The 26713-nt window shown below is 33.1% G+C and overlaps 1 pseudogene across 1 annotated transcript in view; it reads left to right on the top strand.

Moving 5' to 3' along the window:
- Positions 1-25003, top strand: part of LOC306647153 (son of sevenless homolog 2-like) — an 80810-nt pseudogene extending 55807 nt beyond the window's left edge. The window contains exons 12-19 of the transcript XR_013766928.1: positions 6009-6112; positions 7717-7939; positions 9429-9548; positions 9701-9862; positions 15136-15253; positions 17392-17564; positions 22571-22687; positions 24580-25003. The product of XR_013766928.1 is annotated as a son of sevenless homolog 2-like (transcript). The remainder of the gene's footprint in view (positions 1-6008; positions 6113-7716; positions 7940-9428; positions 9549-9700; positions 9863-15135; positions 15254-17391; positions 17565-22570; positions 22688-24579) is intronic.
- Positions 25004-26713: the final 1710 nt, after the last annotated feature.

Raw genomic sequence — 26713 nt, forward strand, 5'->3', positions numbered from 1 at the left:
CTTATCAGCAAGATCATTCGTCCTTTAGTTTTTTGAGATTGGCTTATCTCACTTAGCATGGTATCCTCCAATTTCATCCATTTGCCTGCAAATGCCATGATTTTATCATTCTTCATGGCGGAGTAATATTCCATTGTATATATATGCCACAGTTTCTTTATCCATTCATCAACTGAAGGGCATCTAGGTTGGTTCCACAATCTGGCTATAGTGAATTGAGCAGCTGTGAACATTGATGTGGCTGTATCTCTGTAGTATGCTGATTTTTAAGTCCTTTGGGTATAGGCCAAGGAGTGGGATAGCTGGGTAAAATGGTGGTTCCATTCGAAGCTTTCTGAGGAATCTCCACACTGCTTTCCAGAGTGGCTGCACTAATTTGCAGCCCCACCAGCAATGTATGAGTGTACCTTCTTTCCCACATCCTCGCCAACACCTATGGTTGCTTGTGTTCTTGATAATCGCCATTCTAATTGGGGTGAGATGGAATCTTAGGGTGGTTTTGATTTGCATTTCTCTTATTACTAGAGATGTTGAACATTTTTTCATATATCTGTTGATTGCTTGTACATCTCCTTCTGTGAAGTGTCTGTTCATTTCCGTAGCCCATTTGTTGATTGGATTATTTGTATTCTTGGTGTAGAGTTTTTTGAGTTCTTTATAAATTCTGGAAATTAGCGCTCTATCTGAAGTATGAGTGGCAAAGATATTCTCCCACTCTGTAGGCTCTCTCTTCACATTACTGATAGTTTCCTTTGCTGAGAGAAAACTTTTTAGTTTGAATCTATCCCAGTGGTTGATTCAAGCTTTTATTTCTTGTGCTATGGGAGTCCTGTTATGGAAGTCTGATCCTAAGCCAACAAGTTGGGGGTTTGGACCTAGTTTTTCTTCTATAAGATGCAGGGTCTCTGGTCTGATTCCGAGGTCCTTGATCCATTTTGAGTTTAGTTTTGTGCAGGGTGAGAGACAGGGGTTTAGTTTCATTCTGTTGCATGTGGATTTCCTGTTTTCCCAGCACCATTTGTTGAAGAGGCTATCTTTTCTCCATTGCATATTTTTGGCCCCTTTGTCTAGTATGAGAAAATTGTATTTATTTGGGTTTGTGTCCATGTCCTCTATTCTGTACCATTGATCTACCTGTCTATATTGGTATCAATACCATGCCGTTTTTGTTACTATTGCTTTGTAATAGAGTTGAAGAGCTGGTATTGCGATACCCCCTGCTTTGCTCTTTCTACTGAGGATTGCTTTAGTTATTCTGGGTTTCTTATTCTTCTAGATGAATTTCATGATTGCTTGCTCTATTTCTGTAAGGTACATCATTGGGATTTTAATTGGAATTGCATTGAATCTGTATAGCATTTTTGGTAGTATGGCCATTTTGATAATATTAATTCTGCCTATCCAAGAACATGGGAGATCTTTCCATCTTCTAAGGTCTTCTTTAATTTCTTTCTTTAGTGTTCTGTAGTTCTCATTGTAGAGGTCTTTCACCTCTTTTGTGAGATTGATTCCCAAGTATTTTATTTTTTTCGAAGCTATTGTTAATGGGGTAGTTTTCCTAACTTCTCTTTCTGATGATTCATCACTTATATATAAAAATGCATTGGATTTATGAGCATTGATCTTGTAACCTGCTACTTTACTGAATTCACTTATGAGTTCTAAGAGTTTTCTGGTGGAATTTCCAGGTTCCTCTAAATATATAATCATGTCATCAGCGAACAGGGATAGTTTGAGTTCCTCTTTTCCAATTCGTATCACTTTAATTTCTTTGGTTTGTCTAATTGCTCTGGCTAGAGTCTCAAGAACGATATAGAATAGAAGTGGTGAAAGAGGGCATCCCTGCTTTGTTCCAGTTTTTAGGGGGAATGCTTTCAGTTTTTCACCATTTAGAATGATATTGGCCATGGGCTTAGCATAGATGGCCTTTACAATGTTAAGGAATGTTCCCACTACCCCAATTTTCTCTAGTGTTTTGAGCATGAAGGGATGCTGTATTTTATCGAATGCTTTTTCTGCATCTATTGAAATAATCATGTGATTCTTAACTTTTAGTCTGTTGATATGGTGAATGACATTTATTGATTTCTGGATATTGAACCAACCTTGCGTCCCTGGGATAAAACCCACTTGATCGTGGTGCACTATCTTTTTAATATATTTTTGTATGCGGTTTGCTAAAATTTTGTTGAGAGTTTTTGCGTGGATGTTCATTAAGGATATTGGTCTGAAATTTTCTTTCCTTGATGTGTCTCTGCCTGGTTTAGGTATCAGGGTGATACTGGCTTCATAGAATGAGTTTGGGAGGGTTCCTTCCTCTTCTATTTTATGGAATACTTTGAGAAGTATTGGAATGAGCTCTTCTTTAAATGTTTTGTAGAACTCGGCTGAGAACCCATCTGGTCCTGGACTTTTCTTTGTTGGTAGGCTTTTGATGACCTCTTCTATTTCAATGCTTGAAATTGATTTATTTAAGTTGTGTATGTCCTCCTCGTTCAGTTTAGGTAATTCATATGTCTCTAGAAACTTGTTGATGTCTTCGAGGTTTTCTGTTTTGTTGGAGTATAGATTTTCAAAATAGCTTCTAATTATGTTTTGTATTTCACTCGTGTCTGTCGTGATATTTCCTTGTTCATTCCGAATTTTAGTAATTTGAGTTTTCTCCCTCTTTCTCTTTGTTAGTGTGGCTAAGGGTTTATCAATTTTGTTTATTTTTTCAAAGAACCAACTATTTATTTTGTTAATTTTTCTGATTGTTTCTTTTGTTTCAATTTCATTGATTTCGGCTCTGATTTTAACTATTTCCTGTCTTATACTGCTTTTGGTGTTGGTCTGCTCTTCTTTTTCTAGGGCTTTGAGCTGTAGTGTTAAGTTGTTTATTCGTTGATTTCTACTTCTTTTGTTGAATGCGCCCCATGAAATAAATCTTCCTCTAAGTACTGCTTTCATAGTGTCCCAGAGATTTTGATATGATGTGTCTTTGTTCTCGTTTACTTCTAAGAATTTTTTTATTTCCCTCCTGATGTCTTCTGTTATCCATTCATCATATAATAGTGTATTAATTAATCTCTAGGTATTGGAGAAGTTCCTGTTTTTTATTCTGTCATTTATTTCTAATTTCAATCCATTATGATCTGATAAGAGTACAAGGTAGTATCTCTGTTTTCTTGTATTTTCTAACAGTAGCTTTGTGGCATAAGACATGGTCTATTTTAGAGAAGGATCCATGTGCTGCTGAGAAGAAAGTGTATGTGTTCTTTGTTGGATGGTATATTCTATATAAGTCGGTTAAGTCTAAATTGTTGATTGTGTTATTGAGATCTATGGTTTCTTTATTCAATTTTTGTTTGGACGATCTATCCAGCGGTGAGAGAGGTGTGTTAAAATCGCCTAGTATTATTGTGTTGTGGTCTGTTTGATTTCTGGAATTGAGAAGGATTTGTTTGATGTACATGGATGATCCAATGTTCGGGGCATAGATATTTATGATTGTTATGTCTTGCTGATTTATGCTTCCCTTAAGCAGTATGTAATGTCCTTCTTAATCCCTTCTGACTAATTTTGGCTTGAAGTCCACATTATCTGAAATGAGGATGGATACTCCAGCTTTTTTGCTGTGTCCGTGTGCATGGTATGTTTTTTCCCATCCTTTCACCTTTATGGTATCTCTTTCTATGAGAAATGGGTATCTCTTTCTATGAGATGAGTCTCTTGTAGGCAGCAAATTGTTGGATTTTTCTTTTTAATCCGTTCTGCCAGTCTGTGTCTTTTGATTGATGAGTTCAAACCATTAACATTCAGGGTTATTATTGTGATATGATTTGTATTCCCAGTCATTTGACTCATTTTTGTTTTTTGTCATGATTTGTTTTCCCCTTTGTTTGGCTATTCCTTTAGGCTAGTTGCTCCCATTGCTGATTTGCATCGTTGTTTTTCATCTCTTCCTCATGGACTATTTTGCTGAGAATGTTCTGCAATGCTGGCTTTCTTTTTGTAAATTCCTTTAGCTTTTGTTTATCATGGAAGGATCTTATTTCATCGTCAAATCTGAAAGTAAGTTTTGCTGGGTATAAGATTCTTGGTTGGCATCCATTTTCTTTCAGGGCTTGGTAAATGTTGTTCCAGGCCCTTCTAGCTTTTAGGGTCTGGTTTGAAAAATCTGCTGATATTCTTATTGGTTTCCCCCTGAATGTAATTTGATTTTTTTCTCTCACGGCCTTTAAAATTCTCTTTATTTTGTATGTTAGGTATTTTCATAATAATGTGCCTTGGTGTGGGTCTGTTGTAATTTTGTATATTTGGAGTCCTATAAGCCTCTTGTACTTGGTTTTCCATTTCATTCTTCAGATTTGGGAAATTTTCTGATATTATTTCATTGAATAGATTGTTTATTCCTTTGGTTTGTTTCTCTAAGCCTTCCTCAATCCCAATAATTCTTACATTTGGCCTTTTCATGATATCCCATAATTCTTGTAGTTTCTGTTCATGATTTCTTACCATCTTTTCTGTTTGGTCAACTTTTTTCAAGATTAAATATTTTGTCTTCAATATCTGAGGTTCTGTCTTCCAGGTGTTCTATCCTCTTGGTTATACTTTCTATGGAGTTTTTAACTTGGTGTATTGTTTCCTTCATTTCAAGGATTTCTGTTTGGTTTTTCTTCAATATCTCTAACTCTTTATTGAAATGATCTCTTGCTTCCCGTATTTGCTCCTTTAACTGTGGATTGGTGCAATCATTTAATGCCTGCATTTGCTCTTTCATCTCCTCGTTTGCTTCCCTGATTGTTTTAATTATGTACATTCTGAACTCCCTTTCTGACATTTCTTCTGCTGTGCTGTCATTGGGTTTTATTGATATAGTATCTAGGTTTGTTTGGGACATTTTCTTCCCTTGTTTTCTCATATTGGTCAGATGTCAGTGGGACTTTGTGATATTGCAGAATTCTTCTATTGGCTTATATTGTCCCTGTAGATTTCCAGTGTCTCACCCTCCTGCCTTCAGTAGCCTGAAGTTTTGGAGTAACTTGATAACGCAGTGCTTCCAAGGAAAGCTGCCCCTAGCCCACTACTGGTTCCAGGACATGGAGCTGGCTCTGTGTGGAAAGGCTCTCACTGGGAGGCCTGCTCTGAGAAGCTAGCCTGGAAAGGCGCTTCCTGCCGGAGGGGGCCAGGCTGCGGGCTGCTTGGGGAAGTCCCTGGCTGCCCTGTCCTGGTCCCTGAAGCAACCTGCAGGCTGTAACTCGCCACCCTGGTTCAGGGACTTGAAGCTTAGTTCTGTGCAGAAAGGCTCTCACTGGGGGGCCTGCTCCGAGATGCTGGAGAATCTGACCCTGTGGGAGGAGCCCACTGCTGGAGCGCGCAGAGCTGCCTGGGGAAGACTCTAGCTGCTCTGCCCTACTCTAATAAGCTACCCAAATCCGGGCCTGCCACCCGGGCAGCACTTCACTTATTGGGAGAGACTCACCCCGTGGCTCTGTTTTAGTCCGAGTCTCTCAATGCCTCCCCTTCTTGAATCATGGGTTCTGGAGTGACTGGAGATGCAGTCACCCTCTAGTCCGCCATCTTGGATCGCCCCGTGGAAAAAACGAAAGTATAATTTTTTATTTTTATTTTTATTTATTTATTTTTTTGCAGTACTGGGGATTGATCCCAGAGGCACTTTGCCACTGACCCACATCCTCAGCCCTTTTTATTTCTATACTGAAGCAAGGTCTTACGAAAGTTTCCCTGGTTGGCCTTGAACTTGTAATCCTCCTCCTTCAGCCTCCCAAGTAGCTGGGATTACAAGTGTGTGCCACCACTACAAGCTAAAGTATAATTTCAAAACATTGTATATTATGGAGATTGATTTTCTCCTTATTATTGAGGCACTTAAGGTACTAATTAAAAACAGAGACTCTAAGTATTACATTGGTTCTTGCATATAAAATATGCGTGGCATTATAAAAGTGAAAGAAGTATAATTGAATGTTTAGGTTTCACTAAAATACGATTCTTTCACTTACCAGGATCTTAAATGTATTTTGCCAGTGGGTTGAACACCATTTTTATGACTTTGAAAGTGATGTGGAATTGTGTAAAAGACTAGAATCCATCATTTCAAGTGTAAGAGGTACATTATTTAAAGTTTTTATTGAATCTTATGTTGTACTTGTTTATTTTCAAAATCGTGTGATTAAGAATCTAAGCTACTTTGCATTTTTAAAAAGCTAAAATAACATTTGATGATATTTATTGTCTCTAGTAAGCTCACATAGGTTTAGAACTATCTGAACCTTGCCTTTTCATATTACTATTTGTCTGTAGTGCTGAGGATCAAACCAAGGCCCTTGCACATGCTAGGCAAGTGTTGCACCACTGAGCTATATGCTTGACTTTAAAAAAGTCAAAAGTCTTCTTTAATAAATTAAAACTATTTAATTTTATGTCACCTCAATGTTTTATGTTTGCCATTTTCTATTAAATTAAAATATGTATAATTTAAGTCTTTTTTGGTACTGGGCATTAAACCCAGGGGCACTTAACGACTAAACCACATCTCCAGCCCTTTTTCATATTTTATTTAGAAACAGGGTCTCACTGAGTCATTTAGGGCCTTGCTAAGTTGCCGAGGCTGCCTTTGAACTTTCAATCCTCCTGCTTCAGCTTCTCCAGCTGAAATCTTATTTATGTTCTTTTAAAACAAAACAACTATAAGAAAACATTGAAGAGGCAGATAATTGAATATTAACTAAATATTTGGAGATTTAAAGACCTCACTTTTTGACACAATCACATCAATGTTTATAGCAGATCAATTGGTAGCTAAGCTATGGAACCATCCTAGGGGCTCTTCAACAGATGAATAGATAAAGAAACTGGTATATATATATATACACACAATGGAGGAATATTCAGTCATAAAGAAGAATGAAGCTATGGCATTTGCCAGTAAATGAATGGAACTGGAGAATATCATGCTAAGTGAAATAAGCCAATCCTAAAAAAGTTCATTGAATTAGATAAAGGGAATGAAGGGAAGGGAGGGGGATGGCAATAGGAAAGACAGTTGAATGAATTGGATATAACCTTCTCATGTTCATACACAAATATATGACCCGTGTCACTTCACACCATGTACAACCACAAGAATGGAAAGTTACACTCCGTGTATGTATCATCTGTCAAAATACATTGTGCTGTTATGTGTAACTAAAAAGAACAAATAAAAAATCTAAAAAAGGCTTCACTTATTATATGTCATAATGATACTGTGATTATTTTAAAGAGTCTCTTAGAGAGAAAGACTTAAATGTAGACAAAATGATATGATTCTTGAGTTTGTTTAAAGAATAACCTACAAGTGGACATAGTGGTGCATGCCTGTAGTACCAGTGACTCAGGAGGCTGAGACAGGAACATCACAAGTTCAAGACTAGCCCCAACTATTTAGTGAGCTCCTTAACAGTTTAGCAAGACCTTGTCTGAAAATGAAAAATAAAAAGGGGTTGGAGGTGTAGTTCAGTGAGAAAATGCCCATGAGTTCAATTCCCAGTACCAAAAAACAGATAAAGAAAATAAAGAAAGGGAAGGGAAAACATGATTTGGAGTTTCATGAAGCAAAACTTGTCCATGAATTGATAATTATTGGAGCTGGGGTGAATGTAAAAGATTAATGCAAAGATTCACAGTATGTCTGTCAAGTAAAAGTCATTCTGATTATTTGTTCTTTCCTAGGAAAAGCTATGAAGGAATGGGTAGAGTCAGTTGCTAAGATCATCAGGAGGAAGAAGCAAGCTCAGGCAAATGAAATAAACCAGAATATTACCTTTAAAAGTCCACCTCCACCAATCAAATGGCATATCAGTAAACAAGGACAGTTTGAAACATTTGATCTTATGACACTTCATCCAGTAGAAATTGCACGCCAGCTAACATTTTTGGAATCTGATCTCTACAGGTAGATAATTGTAATTTCTTGGTCTGTTTTCAAAAACCTTGAACATTGCTCTTCCCTATTTTTGAAACATTTTGCTAAATATTCATGAGTGCTTAAAAGTACATCATCTGTTCTCCTGGGTTTGGAGGAAAGCTCATAGCTGTCTTTCATCACAGTCTGTTTTGTAGGTCACAGTCTTCTAACTTGTTGCGATATAGACCTAGGTTAAAGATGAGCAGTCATTCACAAGAGGAATGGCAGGATGAAGGCCACTGCAGTACAATAGCAACAGATTTCAAGTCATTCATCCCTCTCTTACTCTTAGTACTTCCTCGGATTGCTTTAGTTTGAGGTTATTAAGCCAGGTCTGTCTGTAGGGATGTTAGGCTCTAGATAGCTAAATGCATAGAATAATAAATGAAGCATGCTTTTTTCTTTTACTTATGACCCACGCTCCTATGAAGACTGCAGACCCTGCATGTAACAGCTACCTATTCAAAAGTAAGCCCCTACTGCTCTCATTCCATCGAAATCTTTTCTGTATCCAGGAAACGCCCCCCCCCCAATTTAAAATACAAATATCTGGAGAATTTATCCCAATGATAAGCAGCCATGTAATGAGTGCTCATGAACAACAAAAACATTACAGATAAAGTTAAAGTTCTACAATTCTTCCTAATCTCATTGCTCTCCTTTCCCCTAAGAAATAATAGCTACCCAGAATTTGATGTTGACTCTTCCTCTGTTTCTTTTCTCTCTCTCTCTCTCTCTCTCTCTCTATCTATCTATATACATATATTATATGTACACATACATGGGTATATATATATATATATATATATATATTTCCCTAAATAATATATAGCATTGGTTTGCACATTTTAAATACACTTATTTTGCATCATTTTTTTTACTTGTATTCTTTTTGATATCTGTTAAAGTCCATGAATATAGTTCTAGTTTACTTATTTTATGTAATATGAATATTCCACAGCTTATCCAGTCTCTTATTGGTGAACCTGTAGATTGTTTGGGGTTTATCACTTTTACAAACAATGCTTCACTAAACAGTCTTGTAAATGTGCTATTTTAACTTTATGTAAGAGTTTATATTGTACTTAACAGTAGAATTGTTGGGTCAGTTAGTATGTTTATCTTTAGTAATAGAAAATCCAGCTGAATTGTTTTACAAAGTGATTGTATCAGTTTTTGCTTGCATATTAGAGATGCAGAGTTCTTATTTTTAATTTTTAATTTTTTGCAAATTTTATGTTATTAAGATTTTGTTGCTTTTTGTTGCTTTGGCAGTAAAACGGAATTATTGCAGTTTTTTTCTGAGAAAGTATTTTTTTCATGTTTATGGCATTCATGTCTATTTTTCTGAATTGTTCATATGCTTGTCAATTTATGTTGTGGGTTCACTATCTTTTAAAAATTATATATTGTTAAATAACCTTGATACTGATCTTTTATGAATTAAATTGTATTGATTTTTTTTTTTATTTCACAGGAAAGTCCAACCTTCTGAACTCGTAGGGAGTGTGTGGACCAAAGAAGATAAAGAGATAAATTCTCAAAATTTATTAAAATTGATTCGTCATACCACAAATCTCACCCTGTGGTTTGAAAAGTAAGTTTATGTTTATTCTTTATTATTGCTTCAAAACAGTCATAATATTAAGTCCTATTTAAACTTGAATTCTGACTCTAATGAGGTCTCTTGTTTTTTAAGTGAGGTGGAGAAACTTTTCTAAGCCATGAATTTTTTGTTGTTGTTATTAGATGCATTGTGGAAGCAGAAAATTTTAAAGAACGAGTGGCAATTCTAAGTAGAATTATAGAAATTCTGCAAGGTTTCAAGATTTGAATAATTTTAATGGCATATTGGAGATAGTCAGGGCAGTAAATTCAGTGTCAGTATACAAACTAGCCCATACTTTTGAGGTAAGTTTTAGGCTTAAATATTTCATGCTTTGGGGGGAAGATAAAATGGAATGTAAAAGGGATTGCTTCTACTTCCTGACTTTTTGAGTCAATCTTTTTTTTTTTTTTTTTTTTTTTGTAGCAGGAATTGAACCCAGGGGCACTCAACCACTGAGCCACATTCCCAGCCCTTTTTAATTTTTTTTAAATTTTGAGGCAGGGTCTCATTAAGTTGCTTAGAGTTTCACTAAGTTGCTGAGGCTGACCTTAAATTTCTGATTCTCCTGCCTCAGCCTCCCATGTTGCTAGGATTACAACCACTCCTGGCTTGATTAATCTTTTATAAATCCATATTTTAACCTTAAACATAGAGATTTAAAGATATTAAAAACATATATCAATATATACCAGTAAGCTTAGGACTTGTCAAAGAATATGGTACTTGTGTCTCTTTTTAATATGTTCAACATAAATTTGATAAAGTTTCACATGGATTTTTTTAATGGCACATGATAATCTCACATAAATGACAAAATATATTAAATAAAATTAAACAAATAACTTCTTAATCACCTTTCGTTATAGTAAAAAAATAACATGTAAAGGACCCTTTTTGAAACTTAAATTTATTTTATTTTTTTAAATTATAAAATAATGAGTTTAGTGTTTATATAAAATTCAGGAGATACAGAACATAGAAACATTTTATGTCTTAAAATAACAGAGTTGAGATTATACTGTATGTAGATTTTTATACCTACACCTTTATTAATACTTTCCTATTTTATCTTGTTTACACAAAATATTATATAGTTTTCTGTCTCATGCATAAACCCATAGTTTATTCCATCATTCTGTTGTGGAACAATAAAGTTATTTTGAAATTTATTGTTGTGAGAAATAATTTATCATGGACCATCCATATGCAAAAGTATTTGTAAAAATTTGATTATTTCCTTAGAGTAAGGTTCTAGAGATGGAAATCCTGGATTTTCAATAGGATTTGCACATGTTAAGAATTTTTGTAGTTTTGCCAAGGGTTTTCTAGCAAGAAATGATAAATGGATCTGGGTATTACTATATTAAACACTTTGCAGATTTCATGGGCTAAAAATAAAAATTCTCATTTTAACCTTGTGTTTTTAAAATGTAGCAAGGTTGAATAGTTTCAAATGTATTTATTGACCACTAGTGAGTTGGAATAGTTTTAAATGTATTTATTGGTAACTTTTATTGTTTCTTTATGATTTATTTAATTTATGTCATCTTTCATTTTTCTTTTTGGATGTTTTAATTTTTGACTTATGTGAATTTTGTGTATATTAAAGATATTAAGACAGTCAAACTATATTTTTTCAGTGTCTTTTTATTTTGTCTGCTTTTTCATTTAAATATTTTATACTATTTTGATATATGGATTCAAATCATTCTCAATCTATGGGTTCTTCCTTTGTTTTTATTCTGTAAAAGTCTTTCTCTATGTGAAAACTAAGAAGGAGCAAACTCAACTATTTTAATATTGCCTTTGAGAATGTAAATTTATAAAATCTTTCTGGAAAGCCCTCTAGCAATGTGTTGAAAATTTAAAATATACATATTCTGAGACCCAGAATATTAAAGAAATAAAATCCTAAAGAAAGAAAAGCACCAAACCATAGAGTTATATGTATGAAGATACAGTTATTGCATCATTATTGTAGTAGCAGAAACTGGAGACATCCTGAATGTCCATCAGTAGTAGAATGATTAAATATATTATCTTATAATATGGAATATTGTCCAGATATAGAAAAACTGTTGGGATTTTTGTGTATTAACTTACAATAATATTTGTGATATTTGCGGGGAAATACCATAAGAAAGTTCAGAGTGACTGTAACATGATTCCATATTAGTACAACAAAACAGAACAAACCCTAAACCTCTAAGTGGAGTTGCATAAATATTAAGAATAGTGAAAAACATACATTCTCTTTATTAATTCTTTTAGTGCATTGTAATTAGACGGGAGAAGAAGAAAAACTGCTTTTATGTTTGTAGTTTTATAATTGAGTATTTGCATTTTATTGACTTTTATGAACTTTATGTATTAAAGAAATTAACACAGTCTGTTTAGATTAATTATTTCAACCCAGTTATTGAAAAACTGAGGCATTTTATTCATTTTAGAGGCTGAGCATTCATTTTAAAAAATGTTGAGCAACAGTATTTTTAAAATTATATATAAGGCATAAAGAATAAAAACATCTATATTCCTGGCATTCAGTCTAAGAGCCTCTCCATTTCCATCTCCTTCCTTGCTGCTTCAAAACCAAGCACCGTAATGAACCTTAGGCTTTTAATTCTCTTTCTTTTATCTAATTTAACTATGTATTTATCTAAACTACATTGATTTATTTTGCATGTTTCTTAATTTTATATGAATTTAATTCTTCAACGACTTCTTTTACTAGCATTATATTCCTAAGATTAGTTCATGTTGTTTGTATCCATAGTTCATTCTTTTTCATAACTATATCATAATTATAAAAATCAATTTACCAAAATTTAATCATGTTTTTATTAGTTAATAGTCATTTGGATTGTTTCCATTGTGAAACTGTTATGAACAATATTGCTGTGAACATTCTTTACATATATTCCTATATACCCAAACATGTTATTCTAAAAGTAGAATTTATAGAATTGCTAAATGATAGGGTATTGATGTCTTCAACTTTACTAGATATTGCCAAGTTGTTTTTTCAAGTAATTGTACCATTTCACACTCCCTTCAGAAATATATGAGATCCAGTTATTTCATATTCTCACCAATACTTGATATTTTCAAGTCTTTTAACTTTTCCATTCTTGTAGTTTTGGTTTATATTTTCCTGATTTTTAATGAGTTTGAACCTGTTTTTAAAACTTTATTGGTTCTTTCTTCTTATGGAAAAATTTTAAGTTTTATATGGATATGTGCAAATTCTCTTATATTCTGGATTCTAATATTTCCTCATTTATATGTGTTGTAAATATCTTTTCCCAGATAAGCTTCCTTTTCATGTTTTTTGTGATGTCTTTTGATGAACCAGAATTCTTAATGTAGTCAAATTTACTTATTTTTCTTCGTTATATATGTTTTTTTGGTTCACTTTAATAGGTCCCCTTCTATTATCCTAATGTTTTGTCTTTTTCATTAAGTCATTACTCTAGGTGAAAATGTGTTTTGAATATGTGACGAGGTTGGAATATTATTTAATTTTTAATGTATTTTTTTAGTTGTCAATGGACCTTTGTTTTATTTATATACATTCAGTGCTAAGAATCAAACCCAGTGCCTCACACATGCTAGGCAAGCACTCTACCATTGAACCACAACCCCAGCCCCTATTATTTCATATTTCATTCCATAAGGCTACCCAGTTGTTTGCATACATTTATTGATAGTCCATATTTTGAATGACCTACAGTGTCAGCTGTAATAAATTTATTGTCCATATATGTAGACCTGTTTCTGGTCTCTATTTTTTTACATTTTTAGTGATAGGTGGACACAGTACCTTTATTTTATTTATTTATTTTTACATGGTGCTGAGGATCGAACCCAATGCTGCACATGTGCTAAGCAAGTATTCTATCACTGAGTTATGAACCCAACCCTTATTTTTCTTTTTTTCAAGATCAATTTGATTTTTCCTATGCCACATATATAACTTACCATAACTTTATCTTTTTATTAAAAATTTTTTTATTTTTACAGACTTCATTTTGATTCCATAACTTTATACTAATTCTTTTTTTAAATATGTTTATTTGCAGATGGACACAATACCTTTGTTTTATTTAGTTAGTTTTATGTAGTGTTGAGGATTGAACCCAGTGCCTCATATGTGGTAGGCAAGTACTCTGCCACTGAGCTATAACCTGAGCCTACTTTATACTGATTTGTTTAAAAGAAAGTAGAACAAACTTTTACCAGTCTTTCAAGGGTGACTTATTCTTGGCCCTTTAATTTCATATATATATTTTAGAATTATTTTAAACTTTATTTTTTTAAAAAAATTGGATTGTTATCATTATTATTATTGGGCTGAGAATTGAACCTGGGGGCACTTTATCACTGAGTCACATTTCCAGGGTTTTTTTTTTTTTTTTTGGTGGTGGTGGCAAGGACAGTGTCTTGCTATTTTGTGAAGATTTTGCTAAATTGTTGAGGCTGGTCTTGAATTCACAGTTTCATGTCTCAGCCTCCAGAGTAGTGGGGATTACAAGCATTGCCATCATGACAGGTTGAAAAGTGGAACTTTAATGAAGTTGCATTAGATCTGTAAAATCAATTAGTGTCAATTTACAGTTATGAATCTTCCCAACTGGGAACATGGTATATCTCTCCATTTATTTTTTTCATTTAATACTATCTTATGGTTTTCTTGACAGAGACTTTCTGCTATATTTGTTAGATTTATATTAGATTTTTAAAAAAAATCATATTTTCCTTATGATGAAAGATTTTCATATCTAGTTGATTTTTGTTTATTGATTTTTTTAACAGCAACATTGCTAAATTCTCTTATTGACATTCTGCAGGTAGATTTTTGGAGCTTCTTTGTGGGCAGTCATAATTTATGTACATAGTGTCATTTTTTAAAATTCCTAGTTCTTTATTTTGTTTCTTGTCCATTTTAGCTAGGACTTCTATACAGTATTGAATAAAAGCTATGATGCACTCTTGTTTTCTTCCCAGCTTAAAGGAAATGCATTGAATGGTTCTCATCAAGAATTATGTTTGCTGTGGTTTTGTGCACGTGCATGCCCTTAATCAGGTTATAAACTAATGAACTTCTAGTAAGAAAATGTAACAATGAAATTTTAAAATAAATACCTGTTTACTACATTCACTAATTTTTTTCAGGTTTCCTCACTCTCCTGCAGTCAACTCCTTACCAAAATTCTACCTGTATCCCCCAAAGACCTTTCAGTGGCAAAGCACTTAAATACTGAAAAATTATGATTCTTCTTCTCTAAACCTATGACTTCAAACTCTGGCTAATCAAAATTATGACTAACAAGGTCCTGAGGATGAAAATTTTTGATTGCTTAACCTTCTAATTAGAAAAATGTAAATAAACCTAAAATTTTATGTTAAAGATAAAAGAAGAGAAATCATTTAGGCGGATGCCCAAAGGATTACCACATATCTCTTAATTTAAAAAAAATATTTTTAAATGTTTCCAAAATTTTATAAATTCTAAAGTTCTGTATCCATAAATATGATTGAATTATAAAAATTATGCTCATTTTATGTTTTTAAGGCATTACATAAAAGAAAACGGAGAATTTTGGATGAAGCTATGGAATTAAGTCAAGATCACTTTAAAAAATACCTAGTAAAACTAAAGTCAGTCAATCCACCTTGTGTGCCTTTTGTTGGTAAGTTACTGAAGATGGATATTTATTTTGAGGGTGAATGTGTTATAACCCAAAGAGGCCTGTCTTTAGAGGTCAATTGGTATCTTATTTTACTTTGTCTATTTTCGTTAGCTATCTGTATCGATAAATAAAACCTGAAGCTCTACTATTTCTTTGTCTATAAAATGCAGGTTATAATAATTGCCTCATGGAGTTTTAAGAATTAAAATATATTTTGTACTAAGTAATACAAATTCTGTCACAGAACAGGCACTGAGAAAATGGTAACTATTATTTTTACATATTTGTCATATCTACTGTGTTTGTTTTCTCTTTACTAAATGCTTTTAAGTGATTTTTTAATCTCAGAATTAGAACAACTTTGGCCAAATTATATTATTATATTGTGTGCATGTACAAAAATGTAACAACCAATTCCACTGTTATGCATAATTTTAATTCACTAATAAAAACAAACTCAGAATCAGAACTATTATATATCATATTTGGCAAAGTTTTATAAACTGAATTTTTCTTAATACAGTCATGCATTGCTTAGTTGCAGGGACATGTTCTGAGACATGCATCAGTGGAAATTCTGTTGTGCAAACAGAGTGTACTCACACAAATGTAAATTGTTTCAGTTATTCAATGTTGCCTGTCTGTTTTATGTTGTTGTTTTGTTTTGTTTTGCAATGGTGTCTTGCTGTGTTTCCCAGGCAGTTCTCAAATCCTGGGTCAAGCAATCCTCTTTCTTCAACCTTCTGAGTAGCTAGGACTGTAGGAATGTGCCATTGCGCCTGCCTTGAACGTGGCCTCTTGATGCATTCAACATGAGAGGATACATATGAGACTGCTTGTGGCATAATATAGAATTCTGTTTTACTGTAAACTTTTTCATTGTAAATACATGTATGCTCTAAAGTAATGATAAAGAAGTGTAGTGTAGTAAATTTATAAACCAGTAACATAGTCACTTATTACTATTTTCAAGTATTAAGCACTGTTCATTGTCAAATGTGCTATTCTTTTTTCTGACAGCTGTTTACACAGACACTTGAATAATATGTCATGTTGGCATCTTGACAGTTACATCACTAGGCAATGAGGATTTTTCAGTTCAGTTATCATCTTATGGGATCACTGTCCTACTTATGGTGTGTTTTATATGCTATACTTTAATATGATGGGCAGCAAACGTAGGTTTGTTTACACTAGCATTACCACAAACACTTGAGTAATATATTATAATGTTACAACAATTTTTCAGCTTCATTCTAGTCTTTTTGTGTGTGCATGTTGATGATTAAATCCAGGGCTTCTTTCATGCTAAGCACGTGTCCTTATCACTGGGCAATACTTCTAGTCTCTCTGTTCCAGTATTATAGTTCCACTTTTGTATATGCAGTTCAATTTTTATCTACATATCATTATGTGGTACATGACTAAATTGCATAATTTTTAAATCAAGATTTTCCAACCTCAGTACTATTGACTTTTGGAATGAATAAATATGTATGTGTCTTGTGCTTGTAGGATGTTTAGTAGCCTCTAAGTCTCCTATTCACTCTATAGTAACACCCTTGTCATGATAACCAGAAATGTCTCCAGACATTCCCAGCACACTCTGAGGAGTGAAATTATCAATTGATAACCACTGGTTTAAATAAATCAGTAATTATACATGAAAAGGAGATTAAAGATTTTATTGTCAAAAATTTAAAAATAATAATTTTTTTCTATCTAAATTATGGACTCTGAGAAAACAGTTTAAGTCTGAACTCTATTAACCGACAATGCTTACAGTATTGATCACTTAAAGACTATTGACAATAAATATTTAAAATGAAACATTAAAATTTTGGTTAGAATAGATTTAAAACTTATAATTCAGACTTTGTAAACAGGGTTAAGGAAAGCTTAATTTTCTATTTCTTAGACTAGTAGCCTTTATTTTCTTTTTAATTTTAATTTTTTTCTACATTAAAAATTTTTAATGCAGAATTGATGGTAATCATAAGGTCTATCAGAGCCTTGCATTATCAACATTTTGGAGTGGAATTGCTAGTAAATCTTTCAATTTTACTAGATTGTTTTCCCAAATGATTGATTAAATCACCAGTTTTAAAATAAATTTCATTTAAATATTTTTTCATTAGGAATATATTTAATAAATATTCTGAAGACTGAAGAAGGGAATCATGATTTTTTAAAAAAGAAAGGGAAAGATTTAATCAATTTCAGTAAGAGGAGGAAAGTGGCTGAAATTATTGGAGAAATTCAGCAATATCAGAATGAGCCTTACTGTTTATGGATAGAGCCAGAAATGAGGGTAAATATTTTCTTTGGTTGTCTTTAAAAGTGAAGATGTTAAGCCCTGTGTGATCTCTAAGAAATATCATAATCATATATCATGCTGTTTAGTTTGCTTTGTAAATAATGAGTTAATAATTGTTAATTAACAGTTAAATATTAATATTAATTAACAGTTAAATATTAGATATCGACATTTTCTGCACTTATTAATATGATGTACTTCTCTTGAAAATATCATTTCTTTGTTGACTTGGTTCAAGCAACACTTCCAGAAAAAAGTGAATGACAAAGTAGAACAGAAGTAGCTTTTCTGATGTTCATGCAGTGAAAAGAAAATCCACTACTAATGCTATCATTGATGGATAACCATTTTAGATATTTTATTGATCCAGTATAACATGAGTATTCATCTCTTCAGAAGATCACTGTACTTAAGTAGGGCAAGAGTTGCAAGAGTGGTATGTATGCACAGCATAAAAGGACTTTAAAAAAATTCTGTCAATTGATGTTCTATTTTAAACAATGGTGTGTAATGTTGATATTGTGGTACCATAATTGTGCATCTTCTGACTTTTCTACAGATATACTTCAGTTCACTGGGAACAAGTGTTCTTGCTAATATTTTAGCAGTGAAAATCTGATAATGAACCCTCTTAGAAACTTTATGTTTGGTGTATTCTATGGATTTGTCTCATTTCAAATTGAGCATTAAGGGAATGCATTATTTTGGTTGTTACTCTGCCAGTATGTCTATCTAGTGGCCTGTTGCCATTTCTGTCTTCACTGAAATTTTTGTCCCCAAGAGAGTGAGGATTGTTCTTTTTTCGTAACATGAAAAAATATGGGATGCCATGTAAATTAGAATAAATAAATAAATTGTGATGCCAGGTTTATGTTAAATGAATTTTAGTGTATCATATGTATTTGAAATTCAGAACATATTATAGCTGTCAACCTTAATAATTTCACTTGTCACATTAAAAATTTTGCTACACTCTTAAACGGAGTCTAAGGTTGGGCATGTTGAGTGAAAATAGCCACTATCATTCTTACCCTCCTAAATTATGAGATGTTAATACTCTTTGTTCCCATTTTAAATACCCTACAGTCCTAAGAAAGAATGACCTAAAGCATATCATTTATGAAAATGCAAGCAGATAATTATTTTAAAGTAAATAGCGATTTTCATTACTTATTTCATTGGGCCCACCTTGTCTGATGTGGAGCTTCACAGGGTTAGGAAAATGTGTTATTAAATCTCAGATTAGATGGGGTTTGGGATGTAGCTCAGTGGCAGAGCACTCGCCTAGCACGTATGAGGCACTGGGTTCAATCCTTAGCACCACATAAAACTAAACAAAATATGTACATGCTGTCCCATGTACAAGTACAAAAATTTTTTTAAAAGCTCAGATTAGAGTTCACAATACACTTTCCCACAGAAATAGTGTTACCTTGTAGTTGGGTATTCTTGAAATAGTACTTTAAGCATTTGTATCTCAGTAGCATATCTGCTAATAGAATTTTTTGTTATGGTCTAGGTTTCTTATCATCATTTAAAGCATTTTGGGGAAAAGGGGTGCCTTCTTTATGATTGAGTCAAAGTACATTTATAATGTGGATAAACTAAGCTATTCATTTTACAAACCAAATTTAAACTAGATAGTATTTTGAAATTGGAGCAAAGGATGAAAAAAATAAAAAATACAGCTGTTGCAACTTTCTAAAAGTTCTTAAATTACCACTGGCTTATGTAATATAAGTCAACTAACTTGAATATGAAAACAAATTGTTTCTGTTAGAGGAGTGATACAATTTTCTTGAAATTGGCAGAATGCCTAAAAAGCAACAAAAAAGTCATACTAGAAATTTTAAAGTACATTTTTCCAAACTCAATAAGTATCTTTTATTTGCTTCTAAACCACTTATAAATGAAATAAAGCTAAATCCAGAAATTTGCTTCTAAGGATTTTTCAAAGAGAATCGTAAGAATTATGTAGAAAATACAGGCAAAATGAACTAATAATTGATTTTATAACGAAGAATTAAAAGACTTTTATCTGGATAACTACTTATATGGGAATTAGTGAAATGAATTCTGGAACATGTCTAATGAAATACAATAGAGTTAAAAATCTGTGCTTTATAAGATAAGTAAACTACATGGGAACAATTGACTATAAACAAAAAAAAAGTTTAAAAATAAATATGGTGTTACCCCAGTTTTGCAGAAAAAAGTTTCTATTTACTTACTTTGGTATGTATGATCACACATAATAAAACATCAGAAAATATAGTAAAATATAAACAGGGTAGTTTCTAGTTATTGAGATTACTTTTTCTTTTTTATGTTTTTATGTTTTGAGGGGGCAAAGCATCTAAAAACATCTATTTCCTAATTAGTAAGTTAAATTTTCACTTGCAAAATATTTTGGTAATTATTTTTTGATAAGGATAAAATATTTTTGATAGAAATACTTTTATACTAGAGCTTGACACAAATAAGTTATAAAGTTTATTACTTTTGAATACTCTTTCTAATTAGCAAACATCTATTGTTGATTTTTAACTACAATTTTGGTTCTAAACAGTTTTGGCAACTTACTCCTGATTATGATATAATTAGTAGAAATACTAAGGGATAAGTATACCTACTGAGCCATTAAGATGGTAACACATAAAAATCTGTTCATCTTTTAATTGTGCCATTTGACTAGAATACTGCTTCCATAAAAATTATGCAATCTTATTAAAAAGTAGAGTGACTGGACTAAACAGGTGTTATAAACATTCCAGATGTTGTGATCTCTTCATTTGCTAAATTTTTAGTTTTAAAATGATGAAATAAATAATCTTCATTAAAAATTTGAGTACTGGTCAGTACCTGGCTCTGGTTCTCACAGACCCTGTTGCTTCCCTAGTCTGAGGAGGCCTCCCAGCCTCTGCCCTGCTTTCATGCTTTCAGTGCAGGTACTGCAATTTACAGCCATGAAGAGTTCCCCCTACTCGTTTTTTCCCTGCAGAAGTGGATTTCATTATGGAGAGTACAAAGCTTTATAAAGGAATACAATTTGAATTTTATGAAGTATAATTTTGTGTATGAATCACAGTTTGAAAATATTGAATTTTCAGAAAGAAAGCTAGTCAATTCTGGTATATTCTGGCAAACAGTGTTTCAATTGGTAAGATATAGTTAGGCATTTGTGATAAGAAAAGATTTGTCTTTTGATAAATTGATTCTTCCAAAAATTATAGGATGACTGATACCATATTTGAATGATCCCTAAATGAAGATCAGTTTATTTAAATTTTTAATGCAATATGGAAAGTGTGTGCTGTGGAAATTCTATGGCTAAGTTTATGGAGAAAATACCATCAGTTTAGCAGGTATAATAAAGAGATATGCAGAGTTAAAAGAAAGACAACATTATACTGCAGGAAGTAGAAACAAATATAATGTGTATTAAAGGTAGAAGAGTTAATAATTCATGAGCTTTAAACAAAATTCATTTGACATCACATATAAAGCCATAGGTATAATAAAGCTTTGGTGCTGATGTCCCCAAAAGTTGTTACTGAAGGTAATATTACCCACATAAATCAATTCTGTGGTAAACTGTGTGAAATTAGTCTTTAGATAATGTGGTCCTTTGAAGATTTTAATTATTCTTATTTGCTGGAATAAGATGGGAGTATTTTGGATGTCATGGTAAAAGTGCTTGTAAAGGGTAAAAGGCCTACATTTAACTTTACTTTTGTGGCATAATCAGTAACTGTCCTGATAGCTAGGCTTCATAGCTTGTAACCAAAAGCAAATTAAATGCATAATTTAGGTATTCTGTAGTTACTTAGAATTTTATAAACTTCTTTGAAAAAAAGAAGTTTTACTATTTTTAGAAGTGCATAAACTTTTTCTCAGGCCTTTAAGTCAGTTATTGTACCAATTTGTGAGCAAATAGCATGTGGGTTACTTAAAAGTGTTAATATAATCCCAAAGTACTCAAAAGTATCTTGGTAATTTAGGAGAGATATTGATCCCACCTGAGTTTAAATTCAGAAATAAATCTAGTAGAGAGAGTGTGGTGGTTCAACTAAATAGGAGTCTTTGTTTCTTTTTTTGTAAAAAGTGACAGGAGAAATTTATGCAACAGTTTTAGCCATCAGAAAGTACTGGTACCTACTCATGCACAAAACTACTTCTAAAGAATTACCTAAGATCCCTTGCAACAAAAAATAAGGATGGAATTTTGTTCAAAGCTCATGAATTATTATTATCAGATGCTTCTGGTGTTTTCTGGTGCTGGATAACTGGAAACAGAATACAATCCTGCTGAAAAGCATAAACAGCTATATCCTAGCTGTAGCTTTATTCAGGATCTAGTTTCAGCTAGTCCGCGATCCACCTCTAAGAATACCTCTAAGAATACCTCTCGAATGAGAAACATTTTTGCACATTCATTATCTCCTGGTTTGGAACACACTACTGGAGAAGAGAATATTGAAACAAGTATGCATGAAAGTATTTCAGATATAGAACAGGAATTTTTATAAGAATGTTAGGAATGAACGTGTTAAAAAAAAAAAAAAAAAGAACTAGGGGGATGTTTCTGAAGCCATAGGGAAAAATGCTGGGAAATTAACTAACAAATATTATGTGTATTCTAAGATTCATGACCTATTAAAGGATTATAGAAAGATTTTTAGCTCCAAGTTAGGCCAAATGATAGAGGTACAGTTAAGCCCTCTGAAGAGAAAAAGGTTGTTGTGAGCTACCATGATTTAGAAAAGGCCCGATTACCTTTGAAGTAAGAATCAAGTTAAATGATAGGTTTTAAATTCAGTGCAAGGATATCTTTGGAACAGAATTTAATTTTAGCCATATCTGTTTGTGTTTAAATGTGTATTTATATATATGTTCCAAAATTATTAAAATAGTATACAATTTATGTATTAAAAATTTGAATAGAATCTTATTGTAATAAGATCTAAAATGCATGCTTAGGTGTTTATCTTTAATTCCAGAGGTTCTTTAATAACCTTAACCCCATCGGAAGTTCATCTGAAGAAGCATTTACTGATTATTTGTTCAACAAGTAACTAGAAATTGAACCCCAAAACTGCAAACAGCCTCCTCAATTTGTAAGTCCATGACAATGTTGGAAATTTTTTCTGTTTTGAAGAATAATATTATTTTCAATATTTAACACCCTATTCCCTTAAATTATAATCAAATAGCTATTTTTAGATGTTTATAGTAGTATACTATTTCTAAACTTATGTATACTGTAAGGGAAGATGTCACCTTTTTTGATAAACTCTGATGTATCTTTTGATTTAGTGCCACTTATCTATCTACTCATGTTTGATCCCTTTTCGTATAAGAGGAACAGGTATGAGAATATGTGAGCCTAGCAGGTTGCTGAATGGAACAATGGAAGTGAAAGGACCTGGGAAGGAGTAAGCAGAAGTATTATAGCATTTTGGGCTTGAACACTGGCTCTTGCCTTAGGGCTCCATGGTCCATGGTGGTCAGTGAAACCCTTCTCTCACACTAGGAATTGCTTCTACACTTTCTAGTTATTCACAGGTTTGCAGTGGCAACAAAAATAGTGGAAGACTGATTTTAAGTAATGAGAGTGAAGCAAGATTTGGGAAAAAGTAGAAATATTTATAAACAGACCAGCTTTGGGAAAGCAGTAATCTAGCTAGTTGAATACTCTCTCACCTCACATGAGTGTAATAGAGATTATCCTTCTTTATGAATGAAAAACATAACAGATTAAGACTCAAAGAGATTATATAACTTTTCAAGACTGAATAGTTAGTTATTGGCCCAGTTGAGCTTTTAACTCAACTCTTTTTGAGGTGCAGGACAGTACTAGAAATCTATCCCAGGGCCTCATGCATGGAAGGCAAGGGCTCCATCACCAAGCTATATCCCCAGTCTTTTTTTATTTTAGAAACAGGATCTCACTAAGTTACTCAGTGTTTTAGTCATCTTTTCATTACTGACCAACAAGAATAACTTTGAGATGAAAAGGTTTATTTTGGCTCATGGTTTCAGAGGTTCAATCCATGGTCTGTGGACCCATAGCTTTGGCCCTGAGGTGAGGCAGAATATCAGGCAGAAGCAGAAGGGCATGGAGGAAGTGAATTAGTTCAAGATGTGGAGACCAGGAAGCAGAGGGCAATTCTCCTCACCTGAGTCAAAATAAAAACCCAAAGGCACAGCTCCCAATGATCTACTTCCTCTAGCCACACCCTACCTGCTCATAGTTACCATTCAGTTAATTCATTGGAGTAGATTAATCCACTCATTATGTTATAGCCCCCTAATCTGATCATTTCCCCCCTCAACATTCCTGCATTGTCTCACACATTAGATTTTGGGGGATACCACATATCCAAATCACAACAACCAGACTGGCCTCAAATTTAGCAATCCTCCTGCGTCAGCCTCCTGAGTAGCTGGGATTATAGGCATTCTCCACAGCATCAGACCCCAACTCACCTTCGTATATTTTTGTGAGGTTACCAGTGCCATAGTTTTAAAGATGGGACAGAGATTAGGGTAAGGAACAATGATAACACTCTTCACTAGACTTTTTAAAGCACTGTTGTAAAGGTTGAACATGTAGTATAAGAAAAGGGGAAAAGAGAATTTTTTAAAAGAATGAACCACATAGCATATTATATTAAAATTATGTTCCCTAGTAAATATTAAATTGATATAAATTATTTGAAAGGAAAGTTTAGATGCAAGTGTTTTAGGAGCAAAAAAGTTGTTGATGACACAAATTTTCAAGCATTTTATTTCTATACTTACTAAAAGGGATTTACTTATATTCAGGTCCATTTTAAAATTAATCCAGTTAAATCCAGAAGTTACTAATAAAATGCCACAAACTGGCCCTGCAGATTGAGATTTCGTTGTACTCTTTTAACTGGTTCCTTGAAAATTAATAATGTAGCTCTAACTCATAAAAACAAAGTATATGCAAATAAATATTAATTTTGTTTACTTTTCCTAGCCTAGAAAATCAACCTACTCCTTAAAATCTCCTGGAATAAGGCCTAATTCAGGGCAGCTTGGCTCTACCTCAGGCACTGTGCGAAGTCATCCAACAACATTAGAAAGAGAAACTTATAAGATAATAAGCTTTAGTCAGGTTGCTGAAACTGAGCTTGAATCAATGGTGTCAACACTAACCTCTCCAAATACACCGGTGTCTGCTTCTTCAGAACGTAGTTCCTGTGGTAAGTATTTGATACAAAGCATTTGGGTTGGAATTTATGATTCAGATAATTCTCCTCATCATTGTAATTAACAAACTATAGAATCCTCTGCAAACAAATTAGTGTGAAAGAGGCATCTAAATAGTGATTATCACATTTGTGCATTATTTATGCATGTTATTTTCTAATTTATTCATTCAAAAAGATTTATTTAGTACTTATGGGGCCCCACTTCCATTTGAAAGGGAGCAATAGGCAGTGAATAAGAAAATAAGCACGTAAATTCACTGAGGAAAATCGAAAGGGAATGTGATAGAGAGGGATTCATTTAAGCTAAAAAAGAAAAACGCATTCTAGGTACAAGGAATACTTGGTTTAATTTTTAAAAAATACTGACACATTGAAAGATGGTGATAAAATTCTGTGCTATGAGCCAGGTGTGGTGATGCATGCCTGTAATCCCAGCAGCTTGGGAGGTTGAGGCAGGGGGATCACGAGTTCTAAGCCACACTCAGCAAAAGCAAAGTGCTAAGCAACTCACTAAGAACCTGTCTCTAAATAAAATACAAAATATGACTGGGGATGGGACTCAGTGGTTGAGTGCCCGTGAGTTTAATCCCCGGTATCCGCCCTCCAAAATTCTGTGCTATGTGTATATTATGTATTACCTTACATTGACATTTAAAAAATAAAACCATGCATGTTACCTACCATTTCAAATTAATTTTTTTCATTCCAATAGGTATCAATAGAAGGACTATAACTATAACTATGACCCTAAGTTGAATCTAATGAAATGACTAGAATAATAATAAACAGGTTAACCAAATTTGTATTTGAACACATTTGGGCCTAGCAACATGGAAAGAATAAAACAACATTTCTCTCTCCCTCCCCTCTCCTTTTCACCCTATCTCTCTTTCCTTCTTTATTTCTTTATTTCTGTGGTAATAGAAATTGAGCCCAGGGCCCTATGCATTCTAGACAAACCCTTTACTGCTGAGCTGTATTCCCAATCTGAAATAATTTTTTATAAATAAATTGAATTTTTACTTATAGCTGCTTAAATTTTGTTACAGTTTTAAAAATCATTTTATAACCTGTCTGTTCAAGGGACTGTGTGATATTGAACAAATTATTTACCACCTTCAAACATTTTAGGGATCAAATGAAATAAATATGTAGAACACCTATTATGTTGCTTAGCATAGAATGAACACTTATGTCATATTTGTTGCCTGTCTTCTCCACCCTTTCCAATTCATTTTTCCTGTAGGAATAATACACAGTCAGCACTTTATATATGCAGCTTCCATACTCATGGATTCCGTCAGCCACATAATAAAAATGCAGTTATGCCTAAGGTGTTCGCATTTGTACTGAACACATGTGGACTTTTTTCATTGTCCTCATTGCCTAAACAAAACAGTGTAACTATTTACGTAATATTTCTATAGTAGTAGGTATTACAAGTAATCTAGAGTTGGACATGGAGGCAAACACCTGTAATCTCTGTTACCAAGGAGGCTGAGGCAGGAGGATTGCAAATTCAAGGTCAGCCTGTACAATTTAGTAATACCCTGTCATAGAAGTAAAAAAAACAAAACAAAACTGGGGTTGTAGCTTAGTGGTATTGCACTTATTCAGCATGTGCAATCCCTAGTACCCCACCCCAAAAAATAAATAAGTAAAAATAATCTAGAAAGGATTTAAAGTTGCAGGATATATGTAGGTTATATGCAAATACATTATAATACATTGCATTTTATAACAGTATTATGCATTGTAAGAGACTTAAGCATCTGTGGAGTGGGTTATCCTGAAACCAGTCCCAGATTCCAAGGGATGACTATACTAAATGTTCTAAATGTTTATTAAGTTCTCAGGCTAGCCTTGGATGATTTATTTCTTCACATTTTACCTAAAGCA

The sequence above is a fragment of the Sciurus vulgaris genome (assembly GCF_902686455.1).
Source record: "Sciurus vulgaris genome assembly, chromosome: 16".
Taxonomy (NCBI): Eukaryota; Metazoa; Chordata; class Mammalia; order Rodentia; family Sciuridae; genus Sciurus; species Sciurus vulgaris.